General features: G+C 41.7%; 1 protein-coding gene across 8 annotated transcripts in view; it reads left to right on the plus strand.

Annotated features, from left to right (window-relative positions):
- The window catches only part of LOC147683452 (uncharacterized), a 429,669-nt gene that overhangs the window by 91,287 nt on the left and 315,707 nt on the right, over window positions 1-22,675 (plus strand). Inside the window, exon 2 of one of the 8 annotated variants that reach the window (XR_015300950.1) lies at window positions 2,536-2,646. The exons of the other annotated variants lie outside the window; for them this stretch is intronic. The gene's annotated coding sequence lies outside the window, so the exon portion shown is untranslated. Of the gene's footprint in view, window positions 1-2,535; window positions 2,647-22,675 lie in introns of those variants that run through there. 8 annotated transcript variants of the gene reach the window in all.

Below are 22,675 nucleotides of genomic sequence, written 5' to 3' on the forward strand. Positions count from 1 at the left end.
GCTACATGGTTCTCAGTCATCGACTTGAAGAATGCCTTTTTCAGCATTCCGATAGCCGAGGAAAGCAGAGATATTTTTGGCTTCTGTTTAGGAGGTCGGAGTTTCAGATTTAAACGCGCTCCACAAGGCTATTGTGAAAGTCCATCTATTTACAGTCAAGCTTTAAAAAGCCAATTAGATTCTTTTGTCCTTCCTCCAGGTTCTGCCCTAGTACAGTACGTAGACGATCTTTTGGTGGCTGCCGATGACAAGGAAACTTGCAAGGCAGCTACAATTTCACTATTGCATCATTTGTCTAATTTGAATCATAAGGTGTCACCTTCCAAAATGCAATATTGCTGCCAAGAAGTAACCTACCTAGGTCATCTCTTGTCAAAGGAGGGAAGGAAGTTGACCCCAGAAAGAATAAAAGCAATTACGCAGATGAGTGTTCCACGCACACAGAGGGAAGTACGTGCCTTTCTAGGTATTACCTCTTACTGTAGGCAATGGATTCCAAATTTTTCACTTTTAGCAAAGCCGTTGGTAGCTTTGACTGGGAAAAATGTTCCGAGTCCGGTGCCATGGTCTGATGAATGTCAAGAGAGTTTTGCTGAATTACGAAAAGCTTTGTGTTCAGCTCCTGTATTGGGCACACCTGATTACAGTAAGCCATTCACGCTCTACGTTCACGAAAGAGAAGGTTGCGCGTTGAGTGTCTTGACACAGAAGTTTGGTGATAAACAACGCCCTTGTGCGTATTTCTCATCAACATTAGATCCGGTAGCTAGAGCATTGCCTAGTTGTTTGAGGGCTACAGCGGCAGCTGCAGCTTCCATTCGACAATCTGCTGGTTTGGTGATGAACAATATGCTAGTGGTCATGGTTCCTCATGCAGTGGACACACTCATGAACCGAACGAAGACACAACACCTTACTAGTGCGAGATTATCTGGTTACGAGCTGACGTTATTAGCGAGTCATATTCAGATCAAAAGATGCAATGTATTGAATCCAGCAACATTGTTGCCGACTGATCAAGAGTTGAGTGATTCTGAGCCACATGACTGTTATTTCAAAACGGAGGAAGAGACAAAAGGTCGTATCGACTTGAGAGATACTCCTCTATCCGACCCAGATGGTACGCTGTATGTGGACGGGTCATGTTTTAAATTGGAGAATGGTGATGTGACTGCTGCCTACGCGGTAACGACTTTGAAGACGATTGTGGAGACTGCAAGAGTGAGTCAGAATTCTGCCCAAGCTGCAGAGTTAATAGCTCTTACGAGAGCGTGTGTTTTAGCTGAGGGAAAGAGAGTGAATGTGTTTACAGATAGTCAGTACGCATTTGGCGTGGCCCATAGTTTTGGCCGGTTGTGGAGAGAAAGGGGTTTCATTACGTCCCATGGGACTAAGATTCAACATGGTCAGCTAGTTAACGACTTGTTAGAATCTCTAACCTTACCGACTGAAGTTGCGATTGTGAAGTGCAGTGCTCATAAAGCAATCACGGATGATGTTGGTCGGGGAAATGCCTTTGCTGATGAAACCGCTAAACAGACAGCTAAAGACATGATGAGTAGAATGTATGTTGCTACGTCTGCAAGATGGATTGCTGAGTCTGGAATGTGTGAGGACACAATGGAAAGTGTGAAAGAGATTCAGAAAGAAGCGACTGAGGAAGAGAAACGCGTATGGAGAGAAAGTACGGGCAAATTGGATTCGAATGGATGTTGGATCGATTTGACAGAACAGCAGCGTTGGATGTTGCCTGATGCGTATGTGCTTGCAGTAGTGACGATGGCGCATGGAGTGGCGCACATAAGTTCTAAAGGGATATGTAAGATGTTAGCTCCGGTTTGGAAGAATGAGGGAATCAGTAAGTGTGCAGAGAGAGTGGTGAAAAATTGTATGGTGTGCTTGATGCATAATCCTGGCAAGGGAACTCCAACTCCAGCTGGTCATTTTGCTCCTCCTTCCTGTCCCTTTGAAGTAATACAGTTAGACTTCATTCACATGGAACGCTGCAACAATTTAAAATACGTCCTGGTGGTGGTTTGTGCTTTTTCCAGGTGGATAGAAGCATACCCACTAAAGGACAACACTGCTTTATCAACTGCCAAAATTCTTCTCAAAGAATTTTTCCCTAGGTTTGGAATGCCACGGATTGTATGGTCAGATAACGGAAGTGAGTTTATAGGGAAAGTTATGCAGAGTGTGTGTGCTGGTCTAGGATTGAAACAAAAATTTCATAGTGCGAACCATCCCCAGTCTGCTGGTTTAGTTGAGGGTTACAATGGCACCCTCAAGCTTAAAATAGCCAAAATTCAAGCATCCACAGGTTTGGCTTGGCCAGACGCACTTCCTTTGGCCTTGTTATCAACGAGAGCAACAGTGCATTCTAGAATAGGGCTTTCTCCATATGAGATTGTATTTGGCCGCCCGGCAAATGTCTGGGGTGTGCCAAGGCCTAAACAATTCTGCTCCATTGAATATCCTATGTTGATAGACTATCTTTACGACTTGACTGCTAAATTAAGTCTTATTCATCAACAGGTCTTTGATGCTTTGCCAAAACCTCCGGAGAGTCCAGGGCATCAGCTGAAACCCGGCGACCACGTGGTGGTCAGAAATTTTGCGAGGACAAAGAATCTTCAGCCTCGCTACATCGGCCCCTTCCAAATCCTGCTGGCGACGAGGACAGCTGTACGTGTTGCTGGTCGCAAGCACTGGATCCACGCTTCTCACGTAAAGCGTGTTCCACTGCCGCTGCCCTACGACGACTGGGTGAAGAAGGGAATTGGTGCCTCCGAAGCTGAAACAACTCCGAAATTTGTCCCTTTCAGCGATGCCGATTTGATTTCTGACACTTTGAAACGTGACTCTCCTCTTGAAAAGACTACTTTGAACATTGAACATTTGTCTCCAGCATCAGAAGAAACTTTGCCATCTGCGAACGTAAACTCTGCAACAGCTGCTAGTGATACACTATTCTCCGATCAGACAGTACCAGCGAAGCAGAAATACAACCTTAGAAGCCATAAAAAGGACTAATAAAGCAGGCAACTGCATACTGTGATTTTGATATATATATATATTTTTTTGAACTTTTGCCTTCAGCCAGGAAGTTTGTTATTGTTTATTGTTTTTAAAATTGCCTTGCCGTCTGGGTAGCCGTAGGGTCGTGGCTGTGTGCCTAGTTTGAATTTGCAGGGGTCTGACACAAGGTCGATCTTTCTGTTAGTACTGGGAACTCCCAGGGCTGACAGAGGCATTTTCATCTACGTACACATCATCAGTGGTCGCGAGCGGATTGTAGAAGATGGAACTTCCTGCGCTGCAACGAGAAAATGTGATTTACGTTCGCAGAAACAGACTAAATAGAATTCTTCATAGCAAATGTTTCTTGATGCAATGTGCCATTACATTTTTGATTGTTTTAGCAACATTGGTGGGTGGAATTGTCTTTAGCATAAATTTGATTTTTGTGCCAGTATCTACAGTACCTCCCCTTGATCCTGCTATTTCTACTGTTTCTTCTATACACTCTTTTCACTCGTTTCCGGAACATGAGCAAGCTCGACGCTCAGAATTCATTAATAATACTTTTGTACAGCTCTTGCACCAACACCAACTGGTAGTTAACACGACAGACTGTTGGGTGTGTGGCTTGATACCTCACACTATGGATAAAGGTATTCCCTATCTGGTTTTGCCTTTCAGCTACAATGGATCATTTCAGGCCCTTCAAACCATCTTTGCTTATGCTCTTGAGACCTATCCTCCACGTCCACCACGTTCCACTAAATATAACTCTGCCAACAAAGCTTTAGTCCAGGGAATTATTGACATGGTCAAAGACGTCAATAATACTCCATCATACCCTAGAGACGAATTGCGAGTATATTTAAGTTGGAATACTTCAGAGTATCGCCTTAGTTTAGGAGAAAGCAAGCGTAAAAGCTCAACTCCAATCTGGGTCGTACCTCACCGAGGTCAGGTCTGTTTGCAAGGTAATGGGAGAAATCCGAGAGCTCAGCTAGGGAGGAGTGAGTGCGTAGAGACTTATGTGTTTCCGGCTAACTCTTCCCCTGCCTTCCTTACTGCCAGGGGTACCTACTTCATCTGTCGAGACAGAGCTTATACATGGTTGCCTGCCGACTTCTCAGGATCATGTTATATTGCTCGATTATTGCCTCCGACATACACTGCTTCACCTGATTACCACAGAACAAGAGTAGCGAGAGGTGTCTTCAGCAAGGAAGATACAGCTGGTCAGGAAGCTGGAGACTTCTTCAAAGGCTTCCTTCCGTTCTGGGGGCCTATGGCCAATAGTAGAAACATACGTCAGCTAACACGGGTAGTTGAATCTACTATTACCGAAACTGCTGGTGCCCTTAGCAATCTGACAGCTGAGCTTCAGGCGGATAGGCTCATGACATTGCAGAACCGTATGGTTCTAGATGTTATACTTGCAGATCGAGGTGGGGTATGCAGAATGATCCAATCGAGCTGCTGTGTCTTTATTCCTAATAATGCTCCAACAGTTTACGAGGCGATCTCTAAGTTGCACAAGATTTCGGACTCCATACATGTAGATGAGGGAAACTGGTCCTTCATGGAGTGGTTTTGGACTCTGATCTCAGCGTGGGGATGGAAGGCTCTAATGGTCATTGGTGTCATCTTAATATTCCTATTCTCATGTTGTCTGATTATCCAGTGTGGTCCTGCTCTGTGTAGTCTTTGTGCTGCAACTTGTCTCAGAAAACCACCTGCGTTTGGAGAAAAGACACGAGAAAGGATGATGATACAACAGCATGTCACTGACCTGATGAGCATAGAACTAGATTCTGACATAGACTGAGTAATTGCCTATGTAAGGGCAAAAGGAGGGTCTGAGGTTCCGTGACGGTTCCGTGACGACTTGAACCCGTGTTTTCAAGTTTGTCGGAAATACATAAAATTAGTATCAGCGAACCGCAAATGATCCATTTAGTATATCCTAGTGTTTTCGCTACGCTACGAGCAAGAGCACTCCTTCCACTGACACATTTCTGATATACACACGGCATCCATCTTAGATCGTGGCCGCCATTTTGTGGTTCCTTGCCCTCACATATGCAATAGCCTCTGATCATTTCATTCACTTCACTTTGATTAAGGACACGTAGCCTTAGCCGGAGATTCACCTCTTACATGACACGTGCACCTTAAACCAGATCACGCTGAAGCTGCATGACTCGACAAAGGCTGCCTCCTCTGCCCGAGGCCAGCCCACCTGAACTGGTTTTCCTGTCCATTGTACCTGATCATGATTAGGCGGCCGAAGCCGGTAGCCTTGCCCATTTACAACCCACAAACATCTCTTATCCCGCTTTTCTATCTTCTGCACCTGGCTCTGCTCCTTTCCTTCTGGGCCTTTATTAGGGGGAGGTAACGAACTTTACGATGAGGCGGTCCGGGTCTTGAATGCAATATTGACAAGGGATTGTGATGGACTGGTGGGAACCCCTCTTCGTGATGTTTGGTATCAGATATTATCGACAGTTCCTGTGTAACGCCAAATATTTATTGTTTAGAGACACAAAGGTTTGGGAATGTACCGACATGTGAAATATTTGCCTAGAGCACAATTTTTAGTATATAAGGAGCAACCCACTTTGTACAAATCGAACAGTCTCCTAGATTCTGCCCGTGTGTAGAGTGCAAAGGACCATCCTCCCCGAGGTCTGAAAGGCCGCACAAACCTAATTCAGAAGACTGACAGATGGCACAATTGAAATCTCCCACCCACAGCACTATGTGGTCCCCCGTGCTTTGATCTCTCAGTTTGTTAATATGATGGATCATTTTGTTCAAGATCAATTCCGCTTCCTTAGCTGGCATGTTATTATAAAAATTCACTAGTATCACCTTATGTGTAGTGCCCCATTTAAATAAAATAATTTGGAAGTACTGATCAGAATGGAAATTATATACTTTTACATCCCCTATATTTGAGATGTATATGCACAGACCCCCCTTATTGCGACCCTGGGGTGATGGAACAGCGGGTGAGTGAAATGTTCGGTAGCCCAGGATATGGGTTTCCTCTACAAGCCAGGTTTCTTGCAGGCAAAGGATGCCATGCTTCTGCACGATCTCCAGCCAAGGTTTGTGGGTGATCTTGCTACCCAAGCCTGCTACATTCCAGGATAGGAGAGAGTGCATTGAGTTTCTATTTTTCTGATAAGGGTGACCCTCGTTCCCCATTATATCTTTCGGATGTTGGGAGTGTGCCATCTCTATCTGTTGTGTGGCCTGTACAGGAAGGGCATGCTGTTCAGGGAGGGATTGGTCTACCCCCATTAGGCTTGAGTTTTTAGTAATGGGCAATAATTTATCGTTATTAATGGCATCCTTTAGGTGGTTATGGGCACTAGGAGGGATTGGAGGACCAGTAGTTCCCAGTCAATCCACCTGATCTAGACACTCAAACCTATTCATAGTAGGTGCTCCTTTTTTTGCAATGGCAGGATCACTGACAAAATTTCGACCTCCAAAATATCGGCCTACAGTAATATCGAGTCTAAAATTTCGAGGGCAAGAATATCAACATCCTATCTACAACATGGTAAGTACAAAAATATCGAAAAAATAATATAGATGTTAAAAATATCAATGTTAAAAATATCGTTTTTTTATCTTTTAAAATATAAATGTAAAATAAAGTCAATAACACTAATAAATATAATATACATAGTTAAAAGTATCTATTAATGTTTAAAATTACAAATAATACATATATAACAATAATACATTAATTACATATATACTGTAAATATATAATATATATGTTCTGAACAATATGATGTAATAATAATTTTACTAACTTATAAATTATTAAAATATATTCTAATTTACAAATACATTTACAAACATAAAACAATAACATAAATTAAATGTACAAAACATAAAAAATTAAATATGCTTTTTATATTTTTACTATTAATTATATAAAATGTTGGATAGCGCAGGGGTAAAAATTACTATTCCCACTCCAGAGAGTGCAACAGTAGGGAAAGCGTTGGATAGCGTAGGGGTAAAAATTACTATTCCCACTCCAGAGAGTGCAACAGTAGGGAAAGGGTTGGATAGCGTAGGAGTTAAAATTACTATTCCCACTCCAGAGAGTGCATCAGTAGGGAAAGCGTTGGATAGCTTAGGAGTAAAAATTACTATTCCCACTCCAGAGAGTGCAACAGTAGGGAAAGCGTTGGATAGCGTAGGGGTAAAAATTACTATTCCCACTCCAGAAAGTGCAACAGTAGGGAAAGCATTGGATAGCGTAGGGGTAAAAATTACTATTCCCACTCCAGAGAGTGCAACAGTAGGGAAAGCATTGGATAGCGTAGGAGTATACATTACTATTCCCACTCCACAGAGTGCAACAGTAGGGAAAGCGTAGGATAGCGTAGGGGTAAAAATGACTATTCCCACTCCAGAGAGTGCAACAGTAGGGAAAGCGTTGGATAGCGTAGGAGTAAAAATTACTATTCCCACTCCAGAGAGTGCACCAGTAGGGAAAGCGTTGGATAGCGTAGGGATAAAAATGACTATTCCCACTCCAGAGAATGCAACAGTAGGGAAAGCGTTGGATAGCGTAGGAGTAGAAATTACTATTCCCACTCCAGAGAGTGCATCAGTAGGGAAAGCGTTGGATAGCGTAGGAGTAAAAATTACTATTCCCACTCCAGAGAGTGCAACTATAGAAAAAGCGTTGAATAGCGTAGGGGTAAAAATTACTATTCCCACTCCAGAGAGTGCACCAGTAGGGAAAGCGTTGGATAGCGTAGGGATAAAAATGACTATTCCCACTCCAGAGAATGCAACAGTAGGGAAAGCGTTGGATAGCGTAGGAGTAGAAATTACTATTCCCACTCCAGAGAGTGCATCAGTAGGGAAAGCGTTGGATAGCGTAGGAGTAAAAATTACTATTCCCAATCCAGAGAGTGCAACTATAGAAAAAGCGTTGGATAGCGTAGGGGTAAAAATTACTATTCCCACTCCAGAGAGTGAAACAGTAGGGAAAGCATTGGATAGCGTAGGGGTAAAAATTACTATTCCCACTCCAGAGAGTGCAACAGTAGGGAAAGCATTGGATAGCGTAGGAGTATACATTACTATTCCCACTCCACAGAGTGCAACAGTAGGGAAAGCGTTGGATAGCGTAGGAGTCAAAATTACTATTCCCACTCCAGAAAGTGCAACAGTAGGGAAAGCGTTGGATAGCGTAAGAGTAAAAATTACTATTCCCACTCCAGAGAGTGCAACAGTAGGGAAAGCGTTGGATAGCGTAGGGATAAAAATTACTATTCCCACTTCAGAGAATGCAACAGTAGGGAAAGTGTTGGATAGCGTAGGAGTAGAAATTACTATTCCCACTCCAGAGAGTGCATCAGTAGGGAAAGCGTTGGATAGCGTAGGAGTAAAAATTACTATTTCCACTCTAGAGAGTGCAACTATAGCGAAAGCGTTGGATAGCGTAGGGGTAAAAATTACTATTCCCACTCCAGGGAGTGCAACAGTAGGGAAAGCGTTGGATAGCGTAGGAGTAAAAATGACTATTCCCACTCCAGAGAGTGCATCAGTAGGGAAAGCGTTGGATAGCGTAGGAGTAAAAATTACTATTCCCACTCCAGAGAGTGCAACTATAGGGAAAGCGTTGGATAGCGTAGGGGTAAAAATTACTATTCCCACTCCAGAGAGTGCAACAATAGGGAAAGTGATGAATAGCGTAGGAGTAAAAATTACTATTCCCACTCCAGAGAGTGCATCAGTAGGGAAAGCGTTGGATAGCGTAGGAGTAATAATTACTATTCCCACTCCACAGAGTGCAACAGTAGGGAAAGCGTTGGATAGCGTAGGGGTAAAAATTACTATTCCCACTCCAGAGAGTGCAACAGTAGGGAAAGCATTGGATAGCGTAGGAGTATACATTACTATTCCCACTCCACAGAGTGCAACAGTAGGGAAAGCGTTGGATAGCGTAGGAGTAAAAATTACTATTCCCACTCCAGAAAGTGCAACAGTAGGGAAAGCGTTGGATAGCGTAAGAGTAAAAATTACTATTCCCACTCCAGAGAGTGCAACAGTAGGGAAAGCGTTGGATAGCGTAGGGATAAAAATTACTTTTCCCACTTCAGAGAATGCAACAGTAGGGAAAGTGTTGGATAGCGTAGGAGTAGAAATTACTATTCCCACTCCAGAGAGTGCATCAGTAGGGAAAGCGTTGGATAGCGTAGGAGTAAAAATTACTATTTCCACTCTAGAGAGTGCAACTATAGGGAAAGCGTTGGATAGCGTAGGGGTAAAAATTACTATTCCCACTCCAGGGAGTGCAACAGTAGGGAAAGCGTTGGATAGCGTAGGAGTAAAAATGACTATTCCCACTCCAGAGAGTGCATCAGTAGGGAAAGCGTTGGATAGCGTAGGAGTAAAAATTACTATTCCCACTCCAGAGAGTGCAACTATAAGGAAAGCGTTGGATAGCGTAGGGGTAAAAATTACTATTCCCACTCCAGAGAGTGCAACAATAGGGAAAGTGTTGGATCGCGTAGGAGTAAAAATTACTATTCCCACTCCAGAGAGTGCATCAGTAGGGAAAGCGTTGGATAGCGTAGGAGTAATAATTACTATTCCCACTCCACAGAGTGCAACAGTAGGGAAAGCGTTGGATAGCGTAGGGGTAACAATAACTATTCCATCTCCAGAGAATGCAACAGTAGGGAAAATGTTGCATAGCGTAGGGGTTAAAATAACATACTTATAAATAAAAGCTTTTTATTTAAAAAATGATATAAACTATTCAAAAAATGTAAACCATATACGATACCTATACATAATTATAAAAAACATGATTAACTAAATATATTTAACCAAAAATAATTATTAAAAAATACCATTTTATAATATTTAATTACCAATTAATAATTAATTAACAAGTATATTATTTACAAAACAATCAATTAAAAAAAATTAGTACTTAATTACATTTTAATTACTTCCCACCATATTCCCCTATAAACCCACTACCCACAACAGAACACATTTATCTATTTATGAATTAATTAAAATTATTTACCAATCAATTAAAATTAATTACCAATTAATTAAAATTATTTACCAATTAATTAAAATGAATTTATAATTCCTACTAATTAATAATTAATTATACATAATTAAATAACTTCCCACCCTATTCCCCTATAAACTCACTACCCGCTACAGAACATATATATCAATTGATCAATTAATTTTAATGAAATAACCATTAATTTAATTTTTTTACAAATTATTTAAAATTATTTTTATAATAACTACTAATTATTTTTTAATTTAACATAATGAAATTACTACCCACCCTATTCCCCTATAAACCCACAACCCGCTATAGAACATATTTATCAATTAATCAATTAATTAAAATGATTTACCAATTAATTAAATTTAATTACCAATTATTTATAATTAATTAATATTAACTACTAATTAATAATTAATCTAACCTATTTATATTACTTCCCACCCTATTTCTCTATAAACCCATAACCCACTACAGAACAAATCTATCAATTAATCAATTAATTAAAATTATTTTCCAATTAATTAAAAATAATTACCAATTAATTAAAATGTATTAATAAATCCTACTAATTAATAATCAATTTAACATAATTAAATGACTTCCCATCCAATTCCCCTATAAACCCACAACCCGCTCCGGTACAAAAACATATCATTTGCTTATAAAATGTTTTATTAATATATAAATTTAATACACATATAATATTAATTATGTTAATTACTTAAGTAAAACATATAACACATACATAATAAAAAACAAAAGAAATAATACAAATATCGATATTAGTGTAATCTAAATTAGTAACATCGATATATATGCTATCGATATTACTAACTTCGATATTACTTAAATCGATATTAAGTATTTCGATATTACTTACCTTAGGATCGATATTCTGTCCAACGATATTCTTGTCATCGATATTCTGCACCTTCGAAATTACTGACCCGATATTTTGGTAAATCGATATTTCATACACGATATTTTGACTGTGTACCAGCTATATTTCATGTCTACTCTCTCATGACGATTGTCTTTTCATTATACACTATTATCATTTGCTAGTTGAGTACTTCCCAATGTTGTGTTTTCTTTGCCTGGTTTCCATTTTGACAAGTTGTTGTAGAATTTGTTGCTGTAAACTTCAACCTTGCTGATCTTTTTTTTAATACAAAATGTATTATGACACAAATATTCAAGTACCCTTTAGAGTGGGATTTCAAAAAATGAGATGCCAGTTGTTTACTCATTTGTTTTGTTGTGGTCTGTGGATTGTGTCTAGCCAATGAACATGGGTTCACATTTTTAACAACCTTACATAGTTTGTATGTTTAAAATATTATTAAATGCATATTTTCTTTATATTTAAATAGTGGCTTAACGTACCATATTTTACGTCATTGTTATTATTAATCCTAAATTATAGTACAATATAATCTCAACTTTTCAGAAACTGGGTTAAAATGCATGTTGGATGAGAAATGAAAGATGACTCTACGATTGGTTAGAGTCCTTTTCCGGACAATAGTCCATGCATGGATTTGAAATATGTGGGAAGAAGCCGGATAGGCTGAATAGTCCAGACACGCACATTAGGACATCACTTTTTGCATCTCTTACTAGTGGCTATTGGACGTTGTCCTCAAATGGGCCAAATGAATGACACCTTCAACAACCCACTGAAGTGGCCCGAGTGTCAAACGGGGAGGTGGTGACGGCTCCGTGGACAACAGTGTCCACTTTCTGTGGCGTTACCAACTGGAGATTCTTCTTTAGCTAGGCAATTATGAAACAGTTTAAATGCTCAATAATGCTTTCGGGACATGGTTTGTGCTAAAGCTTTATTTTAAGAAACCATACGAAGGGTTTGCCATATCAAAATGTTAATGATAATATCCACATGTAAACAGATTTCAGGTGGCTAACCCAGAGTCAAGACCCCAAAGAAGCCCTAAATAAAGCTTTTTAGTTATTCAAACTTTTGCCAAGGATTTAGGGCCTCAAATCTCCAAGTCTCTGCTTTTAGCACCTTGGTCAGTAGGCTGAGCTACAAATTGTTTGTTCTCATGTACTCTGATGTGTTACTGTTTAATAACACATCTCAATATTTTGATGCTGTGTGACCTATCACCTGGCACCTCTTCACAGGCACGACATTGCTTTTTTGCTTGGTGGGATGTCAAGTTATAGTCAGTTCTTAATTTGCAAAAAAGAAATACGCGCATGGTATCCAAAGTCTCAATGCTGCAGGGTACTTGAGTTGCGGAATACCAGGATTCTCTAGTTTACATTCAACCTCTTGCTTCTTTCTTCTGTTATCGTACACTTAATGTATTTTTAGCTCACTCTTGTGGGTACTTTTTCAACCCTGCTTCCATTGTTACCGTTTTCCTATCCTTCTCTTAGTCTTTCTTTTTCACTTTCCTTTCATTTTCTCTCTTGCTCTGGGTCAAAGCCTGCCGATGCCAAGTAATTATCGCCAACAGGACCAAGATATATGTAAGGCACACTGAGGGTGAGTTAAAGAAGCAAGGACACTGCTGATCGCTACTGGCATTTAATTCAATTTAAACATGTTGTTGTGGAAGTGGTGAGGCCTCTGTTTATGCTCCCACTGCACCTGCACTGTCCAATGCGCCCAACCCTTTCACAATAAAACACAGTGAGCCCTAGATCTGGCTCCTCCGGCTGAACTGCCATATTTTGCCCAGAAGGTATAAGCAGGACACAGGCTGGAGTACAAGTGGACTGTGTAGACAATACCTGACCAGCTTAAGCTTTACTGCCATGATTAAAAAAATCACAGAACTATAACTTACAGCTTCTTACAAATTCATAAGGCAATACTCTATTCTAGGGTGTAGCTGAAGGACAGGTGTGAGCATCCGGGCAGGTGAGCTCTGGCACGGGAGGGTACCCATCAGTAAATCCTGTCACTGCTGCTTGTGATTGTGGAATACAGAAATCATGGGAAAGAATGACACAAAACAGACCCGGCTAACTTTTGACGCAAAGAAAAATACAAGAGTGCAGCAAAAGGAGGACGAGAGGAGTATGGAGCAAACTGCACTCCAGGAGGATCCGTCTCCACGAGATGACATGAAGGCACTATTGCAGGAGGTCAGACTAGGACTCACAACCATCGCTGATAAAATGGATGCCATGACCACACGCATGGATGCATAGTGCACAAGTTAGATACTCATGACAAACGTACAATCAAAAAATGAGCTGGGAGTACAAACATTTTTGTTGGATAGAACAGTGATAATATTTAATTTCAATTTTGTCACCACAAACTCAATAATTATCAAGCAACAGTTAATCAAAAGAGACAGAAAATGATTCATATATTCTTGGTATAATTTTCTTTAAACTTCCAACAGCTGACGCGTTTCGTCCCGGATATAGGACGTTATCAGGGCTGTGCATGTAAACATAAAATGCATATGTATAAGTAACATTTTCCTTTACATAAAAAACAAACAAAGATGATTTGTACATTTGTATATTACAACACCATACCATTTGGTGCCAATACAGTAATAATATTATCATGAACTGTTATTACTTTCACTCGCATACCAAGGGATTTAGCGGCAATTATTACCTACAAAGATATCTATATATTGCGTTAGTTGCATATGTTGAACAAATCGGGATAATGTAGGCAACCAGTTCAGAATTAAATTGATGTGGCATATATGATGCCATATAAAAATTATTGACTGCTAACCCAAATTAGGGGCTCACTTTGAACTATTGTTAGTGCAATGTTTCCAATATCTGCGAAGTTTCAACGTTTTGAGTATCGGAGGCTCCCAAGGTCAATCATGTGTCTTCGTTAATCCAAAAGTGTAATACCATTTCTTAATATTTCAATCAAAGGGTTCAGTCACTGGGCATGTGCCATATTCCTCGCTCCTAATACCTACAACAGCATATTTCATCAGAGAAAGTGCCAGATATATGTAGACCCTCTGTACTCCAATATCTATTATTCTGTTCCTCAACATTCATAAAGACACGTGTGTAACCCTAACCATTATTTTAATATTTGCTGACAGTACCATAACAGTTTATTAAATCAGGGAAAGTACTGGGTGTGTATGACCTCTACATAATCCCATATCTATTATTCCATTCCTGGACATCTCTAAGGGCACATGTAAGCCATAACCAGTTTTTTACTGCCAATGTCTCTTAATTTCTAAGTCCATTATCCACAAAAAAATATACCTGTGAGCCAGTGAGCTTGATATTGTCCACTCCAAATCGGCCCCTTCATTCAACTGCTCTATTCTTCCAATGGGCTTCTCCAATTATTACGCCTATTCTGATATAAATAGTACAAACTGTGAACTTCTCGTTCATTTAATTATGCCCAGGCTAATGCCTTAAATTATCCTTCTAAATGCAAAAGTAACATTACTCACCCCAAATTTCATGTTGTGAAAATGCCTGTTGCTAACCTCATATCTTTCCTGCCAAAGTCATAATCTATAGGGATAAAAAGAAAGACAAGTGCACCACCCTATTAATCTACTTGAACTTAACTCGTTCTAGTAAAACCATTCTTTACTTGTAAATAACTCACTGAAAAAATAGGAGCCTTGCTTCTCTCCAACCGCCCGGGTACGATAAATCCCGATAACGGTCTCTCCATGATTTCTATGCAATATAAAGAGCCTCATGACAAACTGAGGATGCGACCTTCCATCTACTGGGTAATGTAGAACAAATGGATAAGCTACTGAAATTTATTATGGCCAATAATGAAGATATTGAAGTGAGAAGCAGACGCAATAATGTGTGCATAATTGGCATTCCGGAAAGCACGAATATGGGAAAAATGGAGGAATATTTGAAGAAGATGTTGCTGGTGACCATTGGAAGTGAGGCCCTTTCCGCACACTTCATAGTAGAGCGAGCTCATCGGTCCTTAGGTCCCAGACCTCCACCAGGGGTCTGCCCAGACCCATCATCGTGAGAATATTGAATTATCGGGATCGTGATGTTGCCCTGAAAATAGCATGAGACAAGCAGCAGCTCAGCTTTAAAGGCAATTAATTTACAATATTCCCGGACTTCACTGCGACTGTGCAAGAAGAGAGGCACAAATTCATTCCAGTTAATCAGAAGTTAAGAAAAGCTCAAATTGATTATGCTCTCTCTGTGTCCACTGTGTTCGAGGCGGAGTCTGCAGTCGACAGCAGCAGCGTGGAAGGAGCAGGCAGCAGAGGCGACTAGAGTGACTCGCGCGGACTTTGGAGCAACCAAACAAGGCAAATAAGGCAACCGCATCAGCAAGAGCAAAAGAGTGGCAGAAAAAGGAGCAGAGAGTTCGGGAGAGAACCCGGCCGCGGTCCAGGGACGAAGACCGCGCGGTCAGGCAATCAAGGTGGAGGCAGAAGGAGGAGCCGTGCAGGGCAAGGCCGAGGACGAACAGACAAACAGTGGAGCAGGTTGGTGTGCCCTTTACGCCTCTCTCATCTCTCCCTCGGTGTCCGCTCTGCCGCTGCCTATTCTGTCTAATTCTGCCTACCCTGCCAACCCTGCCTTCCCTGCCACACACTCCTCGCAACTGCCGCATACCGGGAGAATTGCCGCCTCTCCCTGCCTTCAATTAGACTGCTCACTTCTGTCCCACCCCATCTCGAAAATAGGCGGTTGCTCGGCGGAGTAAAGGGAGACCGAGAGTGTGTCTCCCTGGTGTTACCTGGCACTATCGAACGGACCCCCCCCCCCCCCCCGGTGAATTGCAGCAGACATATACAACTCAACCAGCATCCAATATTTTTTCATTGATCCACCACGCTAACAAACTGCACGCCGACAAGGGGGAAGGGGGAAGCCCCTTTTTGGAATAATCTCTGGGGGCCCTGGCCTGAACTAAAGCAATATCGATCAGGGCATCCTGCCCAACGGAGAACAGAGAACCAGCGAGCGCAGCTGCCTTTAGAGGCAGCTGCAAAGTAAGAGCCCGGGGGTAGGGGGCTAGGCTGGTCCGACTAGGTCTGATTCTGCAGCTGGTCTCCCCCTGTGTGCTCCGCTCGCTCTCGCCCTTGCTTCCCCACAGCTGGTCCTTATTAAAGGGCTCGGACGCTAAGAGAAAACTCAGAATCCATCCAATACCGATCCATCTAAAATTGAGGGCATTTTATTCTATTTTTAGTCCGTTATAATCTCTTCCGCTTCTTGGAGATATCCCTGCTGCATCCACGACTAAGTACAGCCTAACTAAGGTCTTACTAGAATGCGCACCAGGAGCTGTCTTCAATTACAACCTTCGCACCGCCCACATAAGTCTGCCAAGCGCCAGAAATCAAAGCTGCTATACTCCCAGGTGGCAGGCCGTGCCCACCAGTCTCCATCTCGACCATTACAACTGGAACAAACGGAAGAGGCTACTGGAAAGTCCTTAAGTGGCTTAATGGAAACCCTCAAGGAGGGAAACAAGCCAACCAGCCTCCCTGCGCAAATGGTGCAAACGGCCTGTCCCTCGCATTTACCAAAAGTCAAAAATAGGGTAACTGCTGATATCAGAGATCATTTCCCCTTGGATCGACCAGTCAAACAACGTTGCTTCCCAATTGTCACGAAAGAAGAATACGAACACACAACAGCAACCTATAAACCTATCAATTGCCCCCAACTCAATGTCTCTCTACCCTGAAATAATTATTATCCGCAAGCCCATAGTCTCAGACTCTGCCACCGTACCAGCAAACATATTGGGCAATCAATCCGCTCTTTCTCAATCACTACCCCTTTCTTCCCTTCCCTCAGAAGAACTTCTTACGCATCTAAGCATGAGAAAAATGTCTAACGCGACTCCCCGTATGTCAATGCCTGTTTTCCCTGTTCTCTCACCTGTTAATGATTCCGTCACTGCCTCTGAATTAGAGGAAGAAATTCCATCCCCTCAGTTGGGAAAAAGGAATTATAATGTTAAAGCCATGGCACACGCCTCAGCTGACTCTATAATCTGGATTTCATCCTCAGATTCCTTGACTCAATCACCAAAGCTTTCAATACTGCAAAGCTTACCACTGCATGAAAATATGACAAACTTGACAAAGGTCATATCAAGTGATTACACTCAAAAACGCAGCCTTGACTTCCTATCTCAAGCATCCACCCCAATTCCTAATGGGGCACCTCACTTTACTCCTCTCAGCAATATTGCCACACCCGAGGCGCTGTCCAAAGCAAGCTCACCCATAGTCTCAACTGCACATATTAGCAATGTTAAAACTGGAATTAAAGACTACTGTTCGAACTATGACCCTAACAAAAATCCTCAAAAATATCATACTGATCTTTCTATCAATTCATCTTTCGCCTGCAACCATCCCATTGAAAAAAATCCCGATTCGGCAGGTTTTAGACAAAAGCCTTCTCAAGCAAGCCCTGGAATGCCTAAAGTTGAAATGCTTCTCGTAGCCACCAATCAAGCATTGCACTCCATGGCTAACGCTGCCCATATGCATGCCGACAAATTGGAGACCCAAATAGCTATTCTTCAACTACTAGCAGACTCTATACTGGGTATAGACTCTAAATTGGAACAGCTAAACGCACTGATACGAAGAGTCCAAAATAATGTGGGCCAAAATTTCACTTCTGCAGCACATTTAAGTCAGGAACTGCCCACAAATATAATTCCATATCCAAATCATACTCAGACCAACTGTACCTGTGAACCTCTAATAAAAAAACTTGAGTCCCTGCCTGAAATAATGACCACTTTAATAGAAGATTTAAGGATAAAGTCTCAAAGTACATCACAGAAAACAAACTCTCCGACCCAACATTAAACCCAAGAAACTTCTTGAACACTAAAATATAATCTCATCAATCCAGTCAACTCAAGCGATAATTATAATAACTTGAAACTGGATCAACAATGACCTATTACTACAATAAATACCCAGCTCGATCAGCCACCTACCACAACAAGCTCTCCAATGCCTTTAATCGATACTAAACAAATTCTGAAGGAAGGACCCACAATGTCCAGAAAGAACAAGAAAACATTGAAGAAATTAAACAAAGCAAAAAAAAAAGAGTAATGTACTACTGCAATGGCTTGGAACAAAGAAGAGTGCCCATACTACAAATCAGGCAGAGGAGCCAGAAAAATCAACTGATCCGCAAAAAGACTCTGCTGAAAACCCGAAGCCATCTCTAAATTTTACGCTGAAATTACTACATCCAAAGGAGGATAAAGTATCTGAAAATAGCAGTAACAATAACAAATCTTGTATTTACTATTCCATCCAAAATGACAAGTCCAATAAACTGGTGACCAAAAGCCCTTCCATAGCAACCAACGGAAAAAGCACATCGACTATTGAAGACCTAGGACAAATAAAAAGAGCTTCTATTGCAGAAACTGTATTACCAAGAATAGACTAACAACTAGAGGATGCTCGACTAGACAATAAGACGCCCCCTACCCAGGAACCAGTTACGAGCAATGTGTCAATAAACAACTGCCGCACAACTCTAAAGCTAACTACTCAAGACAATCCAGAGCATTTAGGCAATGAAAAGCCCAAAACAGATCGATTAACATGTAGCCCGACCTGGACACAATTGCATAAAGTCAATAGTAATAACCAAGAGTCCTGCCCTACACAGCTACAGTGCAAAAAAGTACTACTATACCCGGAATATGAATCCCAGGGTCGATGGGACATCTTAAACAGGGGAAATCTTTTAAAGCTATGCCAGCATCTTCCAGGCTTAGAAAGTGTCAACTCAGCGGACATTGAAACAGTGTCCTTTATAGATCCAGTTATGGGCCGTAAAAATGAGTCTACCTTGGTAACCTTTCTTACCTCAGAACTGGCTGCAATTTTATTTAAGAACACAAAGCAACTGAGCGAATGGGGCATTCAAGCTAGCCTTTATACCACCATTAATTATCTGACTTTTCTGAAAAACACCCCTGAGCCCCTACTGACCAACAACATTAGCCCTGACTTAAATCTGGAAGGGAGCAAACAACAGCTTCCCCTGATGTCACGCGGCCATAGAGCACAGGAATCAAAAACAGCCCCTTGGATTGATACTCCGCTCCAAGTAACAGCTACAACAGCAGGCGGCCCACGTAAATGTGTACTTAAATCAAACAAATCACAAGACTGGTCCTGGCTTTCCAAGGCTTTAGGGTAGTGTACAGACAATTCAGCACAAAAATGAACCAAAGTATGACACAGCCTGCTGCTTAAACATTTGCTCCTGGAACATCCGGGGCCTAACAAAAGAGAAAATAGGCAGTTTATCCATGAACGTCCGGAACTCAAACGATATCTTCGCCATCCAAGAGACCTGGGCCCTGGAGAATACCATCTGGGAAGATTTCACTGTAGCCGAATCATTTGCTACTCCATCTACAGCAGGTGGCCACGCATCTGGAGGTGTGCTGATTGCCGTAAAAAATACATTGGTCGCAAAATTAGAGACACTGTATAACGGCAAAGGCGACTACATTTTCCTCAGCATTGAGATTAAGATTCATGTTAAGGGAAAAATAAAGCAAAAAATTATTCTTGGTTGTGTCTACTTACATCCCGTAAAAATTCGTCGGGAGACCACTTTAAGCAACTTGCTCCCTATAATAAATAATCTTGAAGCTTTATTCCCAAATGATCTGTGGCTGATAACGGGCGACTTCAACTCCAATCTAATGGATATTGACCCCACCCAATCCTCTCAAATATCATTAGTAAATGAAGAGTGGGCAATCCGGAGATAAAGTGCCAATACCAACGGAAGGAAGCCAATGGAATAAAATTAGCAACAAAATTAAACCAATCAGGCCTACGCATTCTTAACGGAAGGTTAGCCTCTGATCAACCAGCTGCATATACCCATATATCTTCATCCCGTATGGCGACTTTAGATTATATATGGATATCTTTCACTGCCTTCTATCTGGCACACCAGTTCTCAATAATACCATCTCTAGATAGCGATCATGCTATTCTAGTATGCAAGATTGCCCTTAGGCAGCAACACCGCCCGACAATTCCCCTGATTGGAAAGGAATCAAACCTCCAGAATGTAAGAAAATTAAGATGGTCTGAATGGAATCGTGAAGCAATAGAAGCGGAAGTCGACAATCTTCTCTCCGAACAGCATTTGGATGGCACTGATTACCAGACAGGATTCTCCTGGGAGGCAAGACTTAGCGAATTCAGAGACCAATTAGCATCAAAACTAACAAATGGCCCTCCGAAGGACCTTCCGGTCTCAACTACCTTGCAGAGCATAAACAAATTATAATTTCTACAAAGATCAAATTAAATACGTTGCAAAGAGTCCAAGCGAGCAACAAAAGGGAATATAAATTCCTGAGGAGTGACATGTCTGCTGCCAGAAAAGACTATAGAAAGGCCAGATTCGCCCTAAAAAGACAGGAAGAAGAGCTCCGTTGGGCGTCAGTCTTTAAGATAATCAAAACCAAGGACCAAAGGAAATTCTGGAATTGGGTAAATGAGGCAACCAAAGCCACTAAACCACCCACTGCAGCTAATATCTCCCCTGCTGACTGGAGAATTATGTTAAAATATTATACACAGCACTGTACACATCATTTAACAGCAGTAATATCCAACTTACACCTGATCTGCTCATCACTGAGGATGGCACAACCCCCACCATCAAGATAACAACAGAAAAAATATCAGGAGTCATAAAGAAAATGCGCCCCAGCGATGCCCCCGGACCCAACGGGATCCCTACGCAAGTACTCAAAGCCTCCGCACAAAAATGGGCCGCAATACTGACCCCTCTCTTCAAGGATGCAATATTGGGACACGCAATCCCGCCTTCTTGACAAGACTCATTCCTTGTACCTTTCCATAAAAAGGCTCGCGCTCCAACCCCGATAACTATCGAATGATAGCCCTGCTTGATGTGGATGGGAAAGCCTATGCAAGTGTACTTTTAAAAGAACTTACAAAATGGGTGGAAACGAAAAACTTAATCCCTTTTAGCCAAACTGGCTTCCGAAAAGGTTGCCACATTGAGGACAACTTGATCTCCATAGCCCATGTGATGGAAATAACTCTAGCTGCAAAAGGAAAATCAATGTACATGGGATTCATCGATTTTCGTAAAGCCTTCGACAGCGTTAGTCGACTTAAATTATGGGAAAAATTGGCAAGATGGGGCATCCCACGGGCATTACTAAACGCATTAATAGCCCTACACATGGACACCTGGGTAAAAGTCAGAGTAACATCGAAATGGTCTACCTCTAATAAAATCTTTACAAATAAAGGCCTAAAACAAGGATGCACCCTTGCACCATTACTTTTCAATCTGTACCTTGCCGACCTCCCTGAATGGTTGTCCCGATCAAGAGCCTTCCCCCCAGGAATCGGCCAAAATAAAATCCAAATTCTGCAATACGCAAACGACACCATTCTTCTAGATCAAACCCAGGTGGGCCTCCAAAGACTGCTCAATTCCCTCGCCCAGTATTGCAAAAACAATATGCTAGAGATAAACGTTAGTAAAACCAAAATGATGGCAATCTCACCTGCGAATGGAAAAAAGACCAAGAGGTTTACAGAAGGGAAACAGCTGGAGACTGTCACTGCATACAAATATCTGGGCGTCTGGATTGATCATAAAGGGAGATGTTCGGTGCATACAACAGAGATGCAGGCAGTGGCTCGCAGCTTAGAGGGGGCCTTTATGAGAACGAAGAGCGCTCTGCATTCCCAAGATTTTGTCCCTTTGATAAAACTAATAAACGCAAAATTCCTGCCTACAATCTCCTTTGGAGCAATAATCTTCAAAGACAAAATGAACAACTGGCTAGATAGAGCACAATCATCATGCTATCGCCGGGTCTTTCGACTGCCAAATTCGACTTCCCATGCCCAAATCCGGAAAGAATTCTCCTTATTCTCTATGCGCTGGATTATGGGAGCAAGATTCGTCTCATACTGTCTGAAAGCGAAACAAGCTAACTCCCATACGCTGAAGAACTGCATATGGCTCCTGCTTAGCAACCCAACTACATCATGGAATAAGTATTTGACATTTTGCCTCAATTCCCTTGAAGCGGGGGACATATGGTCCTCTTCCTTGCCTGATGAAATGAAATCGAAGCTTTTAACCAAGCTAGCCAAAATTCTATCAAATCAAACAGATATGTAACAGGTTCTCCAGCTTTTTCACGTCTCCTGGGCTGCCAAACTCTATGCCCTGAAAATATTACCATCCTATCTCGCATCAGCAATAAAGCCATATATTAAACATCAATTAATGAGATTCCGTTTCGGCCTAATTCCGTTGAAGGCATACAAGTTTGGCCAAGGATACAAGAAAGAAGCAGTTCGGGCATGACGGAACCTTGCATCGGCGACGTCGGAGACAGGATCTCACCTTTGCCGCTTGGCCACATCCAACCATCCAGCAGGACTTCTCCGCATCTTGTTTAATACAGAGCAGCGTACATATCATCCATCCAACTATCAGCAGCCTTTACGTCTGCGCCAACCACGGACAACAAACAGCCTCATCGTGAAATCTAGCACGATCTCT

This window comes from Lissotriton vulgaris, chromosome 11 (assembly GCF_964263255.1).
Source record: "Lissotriton vulgaris chromosome 11, aLisVul1.2, whole genome shotgun sequence".
Lineage (NCBI taxonomy): Eukaryota > Metazoa > Chordata > Amphibia > Caudata > Salamandridae > Lissotriton > Lissotriton vulgaris.